This window comes from Copadichromis virginalis, linkage group LG11 (assembly GCF_057382275.1).
Source record: "Copadichromis virginalis isolate Kocher_CV1m ecotype Utaka linkage group LG11, C_Virginalis_male_GT1.1, whole genome shotgun sequence".
In the NCBI taxonomy this organism is placed as follows: Eukaryota; Metazoa; Chordata; class Actinopteri; order Cichliformes; family Cichlidae; genus Copadichromis; species Copadichromis virginalis.
Genome location: NC_140628.1, coordinates 13645446 through 13658978, shown reverse-complemented (window position 1 = coordinate 13658978; position 13533 = coordinate 13645446). Strand labels below are relative to the sequence as shown.

General features: G+C 39.6%; 1 protein-coding gene across 3 annotated transcripts in view; it reads right to left on the bottom strand.

Moving 5' to 3' along the window:
- grb10b (growth factor receptor-bound protein 10b) overlaps positions 1-13533 on the bottom strand; it is a 70971-nt gene that overhangs the window by 56980 nt on the left and 458 nt on the right. The window lies entirely within an intron of this gene.

Below are 13533 nucleotides of genomic sequence, written 5' to 3'. Positions count from 1 at the left end.
CCTGGAGTCAACATCTGCACAGGACTCCTTTTCCAAGCTCACCTGTTTCTCCTGCAGGGATTCTGATCACTCATTGAACACCTTTGATCTCTCCCTCACTCATTCTCTCTCATCCCACTGGGAAAAATATGGGAAAGATGTTCGACGGCTTAATAAGTCAGTATTTAAAGATTATTGGAAAAAAGGTTGCGTTTTGAGAACGTGCTCACAACAGGAACAGATTTCCAAATAAAATTCATGTCTCGTTAATATATTTTATATATTAACACACTTCATGCAATGCTAGTCAAACCAGGTAAGATTAAAATGAAGCACCCTTTTATATTCTTCGACAGTCAATCCTGTGATTATGATGCAGACAACATAAGATCGCGTCCTTGATTTCCATGTACATGAGATGCTCAGCTCTTGTTTTAGGATGTATGCAAGTCCTGTCACCGCAACAAAGTGCAGGTGGAACAAGCTTGACATCACTCGACATCTTCAAATGGAAGTGTCAAGAGCCTGACGAAAGAGTCCGCTTCTAACCCGAGGGGTAGAGAAAAGTAACTTGTTACACCGCCATTATATTTTGAGTCTGCTAGTATGCAATGGTCAAGTTGCTTTGGACAGATTTTATCAGAGGGTGAACATGTGCATTGTTTCAGGTGGATTCCAAGTGGACCTGAAAAAAAAAAAAAAAAAAAAAGTATAACAAAAACAACCACTTGTCAGTGGCTCCTGCAGTTGTCTGCACGAGCCCCTGTAAGCAAGAGTAACCCAGTCCTTCAGTTCTTTTTACTACTGCAAACATTACTTAAGAGAATTGACACAGAATAAACAGTTTTACTGGATGGTAACTGATGACTTCAAGAGTAGCAATAATTGAAAAAGAACACCGTTTAGGTAAATGTTTCTCATTTGAGCAGATGGCAAATTAACTGGCAGTTGGTGCTTAAGGAGGAAGTTATAAATGACAACATTTGTTGGCACACAAAGCGGGCAGTTAGCAGTAGTGCTGCAGCTATCGATGAATCGATTTTATCGATAAAATAAGAATACTGAAAACACCGTACTCTATAATGCATCTTCACATCCACCCAGTCGATTCCAATATGTATGGCTTTTCTTCACACAGTCTTTGGAGAAAAGCATTCTGGAATTAAATCATGAACGTTCAGTTATTGCCAGCCCCTGCCGCTTCCTTAGACGCAGCTGTAATAACTGCTGCTTGGTTACATGTGCGCCTGCATTGCCCATCTTTGTCCTACTGAGAACTTTGGGTGGGGCTTATGTGTCCGTCTTGAGGTGTGTAGTTAAAGTTAAGTCATAGCTCAAAGATGGGTGTTAAAAGAATTCACTGCAGTGACTCTAATGACTGATGTAATGTTTATGAGATAGTCACAAGTGTGATTGTGACTGTCCTGACCAAGTTTTTTTTTTTTTTGTAAGAACAGTCTTTAGACATTATTTATGTTTGCACAAATCTGTACTTGCCAAGTTACTTTTGCTGGAAAAAACATGAATAATTTTTTTTTTTTTTTTTTTGCAGTAATAGAGATTCAAAATCTACACAACTAGGATAAGTGGCAGAAAATAGATGGATTGGTTTTGGTCTCTAAAGAACTGCCAAACAAATAATCACCAAGGAAGAAAGAAAATCCATCCATCCATGAATCACCAAAGACTGGTTGGCAACCCAATAACAATCACCACTTATATATTTTTCCTTTTCCCCAACTGTTGTTGCCATTCGCTATTTGAAATCATTCTTTAAGAAGTTGCAGCACCAAAAACCTCCTGCTGATAGCGCTGGTCACTAGCAGTTTGCAATCTTTGCCTGTGGCTGATTTGTCTATCAACACTAACTACCAGCTGAGCAGTTGTTTGCTGTAACTTGTCCCTGACTGCTGCAGCCAACATGTTTCAAAAGCACAACTTTTACTTTGAAAGCACCTGTCTCCATTTCTGATTTGTGGCCAGTCAGTGACTTGCAAACCACGGTAGTCTCGCTAACTAGTTGAGAAACACATTTTTCCCTTTGCGACTGGCATTTGCCAGATGGTTGCCAATTGATCTGTTAGCAGATGTGATTATGACAATTCCATATTTACAGCTCGTTTCTACTGCTCCCAAGTGTCCAAAAAATATCAGGTAATGTGTTTTTAAGAATTCTTATAATGCCCCTTCTTGACATGGAATACATAACGAAGCCCAAAGTTGGTGTTTGACAACTTTCTAAATCTGAACAGATCAGACTCTGGTACAATAACTATGGCAAGCTTACCCATTCCGATTATCACAGTTAATCGATGCTGCAGTGTAACAGACCAGCTACCGCCCCTTTCTCCAAACCCTCTCTCAGTCTCAGCCCCTGTGCTTCAGTCCAGACCATAAACAGTGTCTCAATTCAAGAATTGAAACAGCTCCAACTAATGTCTAGGGACTTGTGGAGAACCCACTGAAGGGAATGACCGTAACCCAACCCTGAGGGAGGGAAGGTCAGTCATTTTTCTGTATGTTTAAAGAAGCCAGACACCTTAAGTGATAATATTCAGTTTTTAAAGCTGCATGTTATCAATTCGTCCTATGACAGGGCAACCTACAGAAATCTATTACATGCCAGAGTGTGAGTGGTAAGGGTGTAGCACTTTGACACATACAGCACCATAATGTAAATCGAGTGAGCTGGAGATTTACTCTCGATACCTTAGGCTCCATAGGTTTATCTTTAAATCTGTGTAATTTCTTTATATCTTGAACATTATTAAACAAATATAATTCACTGCATGTATTGTAAGATATTAAACCCACAAATAACTATTGACACTTGCCAATACCTGAAATTATTAATGTTTAAGCCTTTCTAGTAAGGTTGCCAGAGCTGGCGGTTTTTACAGCAATGCAACGCTGAAAGACGGAAAGAAAAAGTTAAACAGAGGATCTCTGTCTTCTGTTTTAATCAGCAGATCAGATGGTAGTCACTCCTCAGTGGATGTGCTTGTTGCACATCTTGATTAGTCATTAATTGGCAGCTTTCATTATTTGTGAGCAGCAGCGTAAAGTGGGGCTATAAGAGAGGGCCTGATGTCATGCCGGGGTAGGCTGAATAGCACCAGTCTAGGAGAGAAAAGCCTTTTGGAAATGTGGACAGTGCCTAATTGGATGAGGATTTCACTTGGCTGCTTTGGAGAACTGGTCTTATGCAATGGCATAGATGAATGGACCAGGCTTGGGAGCCACGATGCTTGCACTCAACTTGGTTGCAGTGGTGGCCCCAAGGGGTTACATTAGATGTATTTGCCTTCTCATGACACCATCTTTACAACACGTTAGGTGGTGGGAGCACCCAACACCGTTAACTGTACAGCGCTGTAACATGCAAAGAAATGCCACACCATAAAGCTGATAAATACCAAAACTGAGTCACACAGTCTCATCCTCCATACAAAAACAAAACATCAAACCCAACTAAAACTGTCCTTGTAATGAAAACTCAAATCAGAAAGGCTCTTGAGTTCTGCGTGACCACTTTAGGGGAATAAGACTTATTTTACTTACTTAGTCTTAGGAATGCTAACAAACTTGGCTGTCTGAAAAACAATTACCGTAACAAGGACTTAACATAAGTCCTATTCATAAGTACCAAAGTACACCACATTAAGTCCTAATCCCTTTTAAGACTGAGAAATAATACTGGCAAACCAAGGGGCAGAAAATCTAGTAATGTACAGAAAAATAAACATGTTCATAGTCAATGGTGTGGCATTCAGATACAAGAGAGACTAAGACACTGATTTAGTCCAGAACAGATATAACTAACACCACAAATACTGTTAAGAGTTCTTGCTGGGGATAGTTTCTAGGGGAAAAATAAAAAATTAATCACGCAGTTCATGAAGACAGCTAATTTTGCTTTGCAGATTCCATCTAACATAGTAAGACTGATAAAGATGGTAAGTAAAAGTAGGAGATAGGTTGCACCTAGACAAAGACAATGGGCTACACTGTGAGAACTAAAACTAAATATTGTAACTATGTATAAGAGGGGTCATTTCATCATCACCGTGCAACCACAGCACATTACCTGCACCCAAGCGACCACAGGCTCCGGTAGGGCTGAACGATTATGGAAAATAATCTAATTGCGATTTTTTGCCCCAATATTGCGATTGCGATGCGATATGCGATTATTTTTTAAGGTATTTGTCTTCTGTATTATTAAACAAAGACAAGCAATACATCATATAGTATGGCCAATACTATATTACATTAATTTTAAACTGTTCTTTCCTGGAAGACAGACCTCTGTTATGATGACATGAGGTGATGCATGAATTGATGACTGACATTTTTATTTAACTTCTTCAATCACAACAGTATATTTGAACATACACAATAGTTTATTTTTAGCTTACAAACATCTGAGCATAAAGTGCTGACAAGGAACCCTGGTGTAAACATTAAAATGAAAGTCAGTACAATGTGCAGATTGCAGAAATATACATAAAAAAAAAAAATCAGTGGCTTTACCACACTCAGTTTTTCGACATCTGTGAACTACTAGACAGTCATTCAATTAAAAAATAATATTAAATAAATAAAACTAATAAATAAAAAATACACACATCTTACTGATCTCTGCAGTCAGTAACATTACACATAAAGTGCAAACATAATAGCAATTGTATAAACACACACACAAACACGCCTTTAAAGTTTAAAGGCGTGAAATTGGACGGTCTAGCCTTCTGATTAGCTAATCAGAAGGCTAGTTCTGATTAGCGTCACCGCTGTCTCGGTGGAGTTTAATAAACTCGGCCGTCTGCTTCTTGCTATCTAAAATATAACCAGACACTGGTGTAAATTCTCGACTGTCTCATACTTCTGTTTAATAAGTTTTCTGTTTGACGTTTAGTCAGCTGTGTGAAAACCAAGGAGGAACCCACCCGGGGGATTAATAAAGTTTTATTTTATCTAATCTAATAACTTTAATCTCAGCCAAACCGATTTACTCACGAACAAACAAAACACTGAAAAAAGCCCAACAATAACATTTTTAGGTTGTCTAAGTGACTTATATATTACGTTTAACCCGAGCAGCGAAACTCCGCGGTGATCTGAAAATGATGTGCCGGGAGTTGTGCCGTTCTCGGCCGCATCAGTAACCCTCGAGCTCCCGGCTAGCTGTCGAGCTGGTGGGTAGCAGACACCTCTGAAAACGTCGAAGCACTTTTGCAAATATGGGATATCTTGATAAACCGAGCAGATATTTGATGTTTACACAACTACTTTCTCGCCTGAAAATATGTTAAAAGTTTATTTTGTGACCCAGAAAGATTAGTATGAGTAATTTTAAAACTTAGTAGCGGCCGCCATTGCTGGAAACTGGAGTTTGGCTGGGCCGCGCTATGAATTCTGGGATATGGTAGTAATTTGGACAGCCTTCGGCGCGTCGCTGTGACGTAATCGGTCTACAAATGCGGCCTCAGGAGGATGCAGCCCATGAATTGTATAATATAATCGCAGTATAATCGCAGCCTTTGCGGTTAGAAAATTGCACTTGATCATGTCGCGATATTATCGCAAATGCGATATATCGTTCAGCCCTAGGCTCCGGTAGGCGTTTTGTTACCTGCAGAATAAAGGAAACATTCTTGCCACTCGCACAGGCTTTCAGCTACATTTGGGCGAACACCAGACAGTGAGAAACTATCCACTGTACTTAGACAAGCAAGCACTGCATCTCCTCAGGTCACAAGTGGAAAGTGGTGAGAATCAGGTTTATACAGGTCCATATTTACAGTATGGAGGTGGGGGGGAAGAATAACACCACAAAGTTTTTCCTCTGGCAAGGGTTTAGGTTCTTAGAAATTACTTTTCACAAAGCAATACATGATTACTCAGCAGTTGTAGTTGAGATACCAAGGCATTCATTATTCTGTAAGCAGTCGGGGACACTCAATCCAATGTATACAATTTTAACAGTATACACAATCCAAAAAAAGAAATAAATTATACATGTTTATGCAACTGAGTCTAAATTTACCTTTGTCCAGAAACTCAAAAAGCTGTCCCTAACATCACAAGTTTTTAAATCACCGACAGCTCAGCTGAACATTTTGGCACAAAGGTTAAAGTTGCTCTGCTTTTAGATCCGGAGTCAGTGGAATAACATGAACTATGCTGTGGTCCCTGAGCAGACCTAGGTTAATGGGAGGGGGGGTATTAACAGTGTATAAGCCCAGACCAACCAGTTCTGAATGACTGTTAGCTGACGCAAGACCTGATGGAATGCTGCTCAGAGCACGACCACAAGCTCTTACACCACCAATACCAGTTAACAGGATATCTCTGCTAATTTTCCCCTTGGACAGCAAGTGAAACTATGCATTTATAAAAGCAGCAGTAACAGAGATACCCACTGCATACATATACGTACCTACCGTATGTCACATCGCCTCGAGTTTAAAACGAGACTCAAGTCTTGGCTTTGAAATAATTGGATTTATTACTGCAAAGCAGACGATATTAAAAAAATAAAAAAAGTATGTGCAACAGAACCAAACTCATTGTAGATTCTTATGAAATACACAAACCTGAATCCTTGTGGGATTGAAGTATAACTTATTGTAAAATTCTTTGGAATACGTGCAGTCAGCAGCGTTTTGGCAGCCTGTAGCTGTACAGAGTTCATGCCCCATCATGCCTGTGCTTACTTAGCATTGACTTGAAATAGCAGGACTGGTGCTGGAGGGGGTGAAAGAAACCGCAGCTCTGGCAGTTGCCATGTGCGCAGTGATTTGACCACAAAATAATCAAACTAGAAGGGCATTTAGAGAGAGCATTCCCAACGAGGTCAATGCCCTTTATTCCATTGTTTTCAAAAAGTGACCGAAGTCTGCACCAAAATGTAATGGGTCCTTCTTTTACTCATGCGCTACCTCTCTGACAAGGTTCGTGAAATCTGACAGTTTTTTTTGTTTTTGCTTAACCTTGTTGACCGATACCATGATCACAAACCTTTACCTCTGAGATATAGAAACGATATGTAGCGGCAGCCACGTGATAAGGCCACTTCAAAGTTGTGTGAGAACCAAGTCTCACCACTTGGCAGCGATTTCATCAAGACCAAGATCCCATCTAAACTGGGAAAGAGCAATAACTTTCAGTGGTCACGGGGACATAAAATAGCTTGTGCTGAAACACCGCTTAAATCGGTCATGTTTTACTGCATGCTAAATATTTTGCATCATTAACAGCTCAGCCCAGAGTGGCAAATTGATCAACTCCTCAAGCTCATCTCACCAAATATCATGCGAACTCCCATTAAAGACAATAAACCAAGAAAAACAACTTCACTTACCTACAGTTCTGTGTAAATCTCTTTAGCTACCCCTGATGTTGTTACAATTTGCTATAAAGGAGCGCTGACCTTCATTTCATTTTTAAATTGGTTTTGAGTAATAGTTCTCTAGGCTTTCTGAGAGATCATTCAAGGTTTTTATTTGGGCATTAGCTGCTTTGTCACTCAATTTCATTCCAGCCCTTGGGCTTAACCATTTACATTTTCCTCCTCTCACCCCCAAGCGGTCGTAGCAGAGGCTGCCCCTCCCTGAGCCTGCTACGGAAGTTTCCTCCTATTATAAGGGAGTTTTTCCTTCCCACTGCCACCAAAGTGCCTACTCATTTGGGTGGGTGGGGCATCTCTGTCTTGCCTGTATCATTGTAGGGTGTTACAACAAAAGGGTTTTAAGGCAACTGTTGTTATACAGTGATTTGGCCCTGTATAGATCAAACTGAGCTGGACTAAATTTATAAAATTTGAGGAAACTGGAGATAGAGGACCGAAGGAAGTGGCAAGCCTTAAGAGGGGGACGAAACAAAAAAAAGAAGACATACAACACTATCTACAGCAGATAAGCACTAGGGCTGCCACAAACGATTATTTTGATAGTCGACTAGTCACCGATTATTTTTGCGATTAGTCGACTAATCAGATCATCATCCATTAGACGTAAAACTACAGCTTATTGCACCAGCAGCATCTGCTCTTATATAACTATCATTAGCTTACAGCTTTAAGTGTTTAAGGTCTGTGCTAACTAAAAATAAAGACAAGATGATAGTTTATTCAATTTTAATGAAATTTGCAGATTGTTTCGGTGAAGTTTAATAAACTCCTTGCTATCTAAAATATAACAGGACACTGGAGTATATTCTGGAGCATCTCACACTTCTGATAATCAGCTGTCTGCTTGACGTTTATTCAGCTGTGTAAAAACCAGGGGCGGAGCCTGGGGGTGGCTTACTGGGCTTAAGCCCGGGTTGTTTTGTCAGAAGCCCGGGGTCTTTTGGAGTGTAATTTTTCATAGTTAGATGTCTGGCTGACAACTGTATAAAAGAAAAAGTACACACAATATTCGAAGCACATAGTGCACACTGTGGGAATTTACGACTGTGCGTAAATCCCCCCTGATATTGGTATGATCCGAGCTCAGGCACTAAGCGACTGAGCGAGGGGGCGGGGCAGCTGCTGCCTGTGAGTGCGCTGTTGGAGAAACGGAGCTAGCCATACTAAGGAGAGCTTAAGTTTGACCAGGTACCAAAGCAAATCATTCGTACCGTACAAATAATGTAAATATGACGGTGAATCACGAAAGATTGATATCAAACTGATCACTTGACCCATATTACGTTACTTGCTCTTCAAGTGAATCAACAAATGGCGAAATGAAAAGCGAACAAATGCTATTTTTTTAAGAGTCTTAGCTTACGTGTGTTTATTTCATATTTTCAGTTCTTACCCTCCCCGACTAAATCGGTTTCAGTTATGTACTGAAATATAAGAATGGACATTAGAGGGTTCTTTCAAAGAAAAAACTCTGGTAAATGTTATTTTATATATTATGCTTTGTATGTTGTTCAGTATATTTCTATGCAAAACAAGAGGGGTTTCAGTACACAGCAGGATATTCACATTTGTAACCAGATATTTACACTTTAGGGAGAAAATTTTTTTACTGTACAACATCAATTTAGAGTAAACTTTTGTTAGATAAATATTGAAATATCTTTTGAATTAGTTTAATGTCAGAATAAAGAGAGAGAGCTTTCTGTTTTTTTATCACTTTGATCAAATTTAGGAGTACATATACACTAAGTTTATTGTTAATTAATAAGAAACTCCAGACGATTCCATTCTGAGCTGAAGAAGCTTCTGATAGGTTAGTAGAGTCCATGTGAGTAAATTGGTGGCACACCTGTGGATGCATATAAGGCAAAACACAGAGCCTGTTTCTTTGAAATGGGAAAATCAAGAGATGTCAACCAAAACACCAGGAAAAGAATTGTGGAGCTCCATAAATGTGGCTCAAGTTTGAATACAATTTGGTGCCATTTGCAATTAAGAAATACAGAGTTTCTCTCTTTACCCTTAAAGTTAACAAATATGTTTTTTATATTTATCAATCTAAAAAAAATAAACATTTAGTTTGATTTGATCTTACAATTAAAAAAAGTGTTTGTGTTTTGATCTGAAGAGTACATAAATATGTGGTTTCAACTGTATATTTGATGATTGTCAGCACAAAGAGGGAGAGAGAGGAACAGAGAGGGAGATGGAGAATGAGGACAGAACAGAGATGAACAAGAGCAGGTGAGACATACATGTTAGTCAAATGGTTGTTTACCAAAAGTATCACCGTATCATAGGTCCTCGTGTATCTCGTACCTAGTGTTTCTTTTTAGGTTTGTTATTTTTCAAATTCTATATTTATTAAGTTCTGCAGGCTTGTTTGCACAACAAGGCTAAATAATTCTATAAACTTTTCTCAATCTAAATAGTGGACTTTGGTAGAATTAAAAAAATAAGTGTAGTGCAGGTCTATGATGATTTTTAGTGCTACTATCATCTAGTTCTGATTCTGGTTCTGTCTTTGTTAAGTCCTAAGTAGTCCTGATTTTGAACTGTTGTAGTCCTGTTTTAATTCCGGATCAGTTCTGGGTCTGGTTGAATTGGGGTTTAGTCTTCGTGTCTTGATACACCCCCGACTTTGTTCTGCCTTGCTGCTTAATTAAAAAACTAGTTTAAGGTGTCCTGCACATGTGATATATATTTTTCCCTATATGAAGTCATTCATTATTGAACAAAACTCAAAACAGAGCCTATTAATCTTTCAGTCATTTCTAAACACCCCCCCCCCCCAAAAAAAATAAAAATAAAATCCCACATGCATACTACCCTTTAGGGCTAAGCCCCGGGTGTTTCAAATGTCTGGCTCCGCCTCTGGTAAAAACTATAACTTTAATCTCAGACAAACTGATTTACTCAGGAACAAATAAAATACTAAAAAAAAAAAAAAAAAAAAAAAAGCCAAACAATAACATTTTAAGTTATCTAAGTGACTCATATATATTTAACCTGAGTAGCGAAAGACGGCGGTGGGTTTGAAAACGATTTGCGGGGAGTCTGGTGTTCTCACGGCGCTAGTGAGCCTAGCCCCCGGCTCGCTAACGAGCTAGTGGGTAACAGATGTCTCCGAAAACGTCGGAGCGCTTTTGAAAATATGTGGTGTCCTGATAAACTGAGCAGATATTTGAGGTTTACACAGCTACATTCTCGCCTGAAAATATGTTAAACGTTTATTTTGTGACCCAGAAAGAATAATAAGAGTAATATTAAAACTAACTAGCTGCCGCCATTTTTGGAAACTGCGCTGGGCCGCGCTATGAATTCTGGGACACAGCTGCTTCTTCTTCTTCGGGGTTTAACGGTAGCTGACATCCTTGTACATGCAATGCTGCCATCTTCTGTTTCAGTCCGTTATTACACTCTTAAATCCTGCCACTTATTCCTGCGTCTTTTGTGATCGTACAAAGTTTCAAACGACGCGTCGACTATTAAATCAGTCGTCGACGATTTTGATAGTCGACGTAATCGTGACTAGTCGACAAATCGTGGCAGCCCTAATAAGCACCATCTGAAAATCATGTCTTTAAGCAAAGACCTGACACAGAACCTAAGAGATGCATCTGATGCTTCAGTTGATACATCGGCTATTCACTAAAGCCTCATTAGAAATGGTTTCAGTAGATGGGTTGCTGTCAAAAAGCTATTCTTACGGAAGGGAAACAGGGGGAATAGGCTAAGATTTAAAAGCATAGCAAGACAGAGGAAAAAGAAAAGGAAATCCCCACAAAGCAGCACCACCAGTCATGGATTGGCCTCATTCAAGCTGTAATGATGATGAATACAGGTTGCCAAACATCAACTTTCAAGTTCATGAGAATTGTATTAACTGTTTTTGCCTTATATAATGCATTTCTGTGTATATTTGCACATGTTTCAATAAATCACCCATTTCCCTACCAAATATAAATGAGGGTTGGCTCAGGGCTTTTGCACGGTACAGTACAGCTTGACTACAATAAGTAGACATACCATCATAATACAGTTGTGAACATCATAACCTGGAATGTGGCTTATGTTTTTGTTTGGTCCTGCTGTTGATTGGCTCTCTGGTGGCAGGAACAAGGATCCTTTAAGTTGCAAGAGTTTGTAATAATGATTCTGTTTAAGAAGCACTTCCCAATTTCATGTGCACCAACTGGCAACTTAAGTAAGATATCAGGAGTTGGCAGCACTGCCCTCTACCTGTATTTGTTCTGAGATGGTATATTAAGTAAGTATTAAGTATGCTGTGACAAAACAAATTTCCCACGTGTGGGACTAATAAAGGTTCTTATCTTATCTTAATTTGAAGACATGCTACCAAATTTAAATGCTGTGGATTTGGAATCTCTTTTTTAATATCAGAACCAGGGTTGAAAACAAACAAAAAAAATATATATATCAGACAAGTTCATTGGTTATTGATCGTCGGGTGTTTTATGTTTAATTTTGTGCTGTTTTTATGTGTGCCTTTTCCTTGTTTCTATTAACAGTCCAGTTCCTTGAGAATCAACTTAGCAAATAACTAAATGCAATTAGGAAGTCTTAATGAGCTATCCCAGAGCTCATTCTAGGGAAGCCAGCCTCATATTGCTGGTTTTTCCCCACCAGCAACAACACACCTGACAGGTTCTGCTCCATATGTTATCACCACCTGTTTGTAAATGGAATGGCTGCAAAAGTGTCCTTCATCTGATTGCCTCATTTAGGTCAATCAGTCTGTGAAGCACAAACACCTTGGTGAATAGATCAACAACTGGATTAGTGGGCTGACAGCAGCCTTTTTTGGAAGGATTTAACTTAATGTTGTAGTTGTATTCAAAATAACTAGATATAATTCCTACTTTAATGCTGACCAATTTTATACAATAATAGTTAAACAAGAGGAGGCTGAAAGGAAACTGAAGATCATCAGATAAGTTTGAGTTTAGAGAAAAGCAAATAGTCCATATTTTGACGAGACAGAAGTACTTTAATAAAAAAAAGGAAAAAAAAGTGGTAGTAGTCAGTCATGCATCAGCCTCCAAGCGCCCCTCTCTGGTCCCACCCCACATTCCCAGAGAGAACACTGATCTGTATTCAAAACACACAGGCCAACATCAATAGTCTCTAGAATCATAAATTTGGGCGGTTATGTAACTTTCTGCAGAGACCACATGCAGCCAATAAAGAAATTGATTGGACGAATGCCCAAATGACAAGGCAGATTAGAGGACCTAAGAAGAGTTGCTTTGTCAGGACCTTTCCACATAAAGTTAGATAATGATCAGGCTCTCTCATTTACTAATCCTTTCACTGCTAAAATTGTGATCACCAAACATGTTTCTCAAAGTATTGTATAACAGACAAAATATTGGGCTGTTGACTTAATATGTGCTCCAACGGCCTTTAAGACAGCGTGCAATACAGATTGAAGTGTTCAACAGACAGGCTCCCCTTGTGTATTCAAAGTATTTGGGGTAAAGCTCAAAGACGGGGTGCCTAAAGATTTTCACACTAAGCAGCCTCTATAATGGAGCCTGGATTGAAGCTTACACCCTCTGAGAGCATTATTGATTCTTCTTCCAACTAAAGTGACACCTGTTACAACCCATTAAAAACAAAATACTTCTCTCACTTTATCCTGGACCACCTGGAACCCACTCAAGGACCCATTTGGGGTCCCAGGAGCCCACTTTGAGAACCTCTGCAATGGGGCAACAAGAGTATCCCTGGAACAACTTCCTTTACCCCTCTCCCTCCCCTCTCCCGGAGTAAATGCTGCAAAAGGGATAAAAAGATAAGGCGAGAGTGGTGAAACTCTTGGGAAGGGTGTAAAGGAGAAGAGGAGGAGGGGGAGGTGGACACGGGGAGCTGGAGTCCTACTGGATACAAAGAAGGCTAAAGGGCCACTGCAGACTGCTGTCAAAGTACTACAAACAAGGCAGGCTCCTGGAATTCCAAACTGGAATGCCAAGAAACGCAGAGAAAGGTTTGGGAAATGCACGAGATTCACTGCACGAGATTCACGCACGGCTTCTCGACGTGCCTGTTCGCCTCAGGACAGGCCAGCCTGGGGCATCTTCAGCGGAAGCTTTCCACTTGTAGGTTTACAACATGGT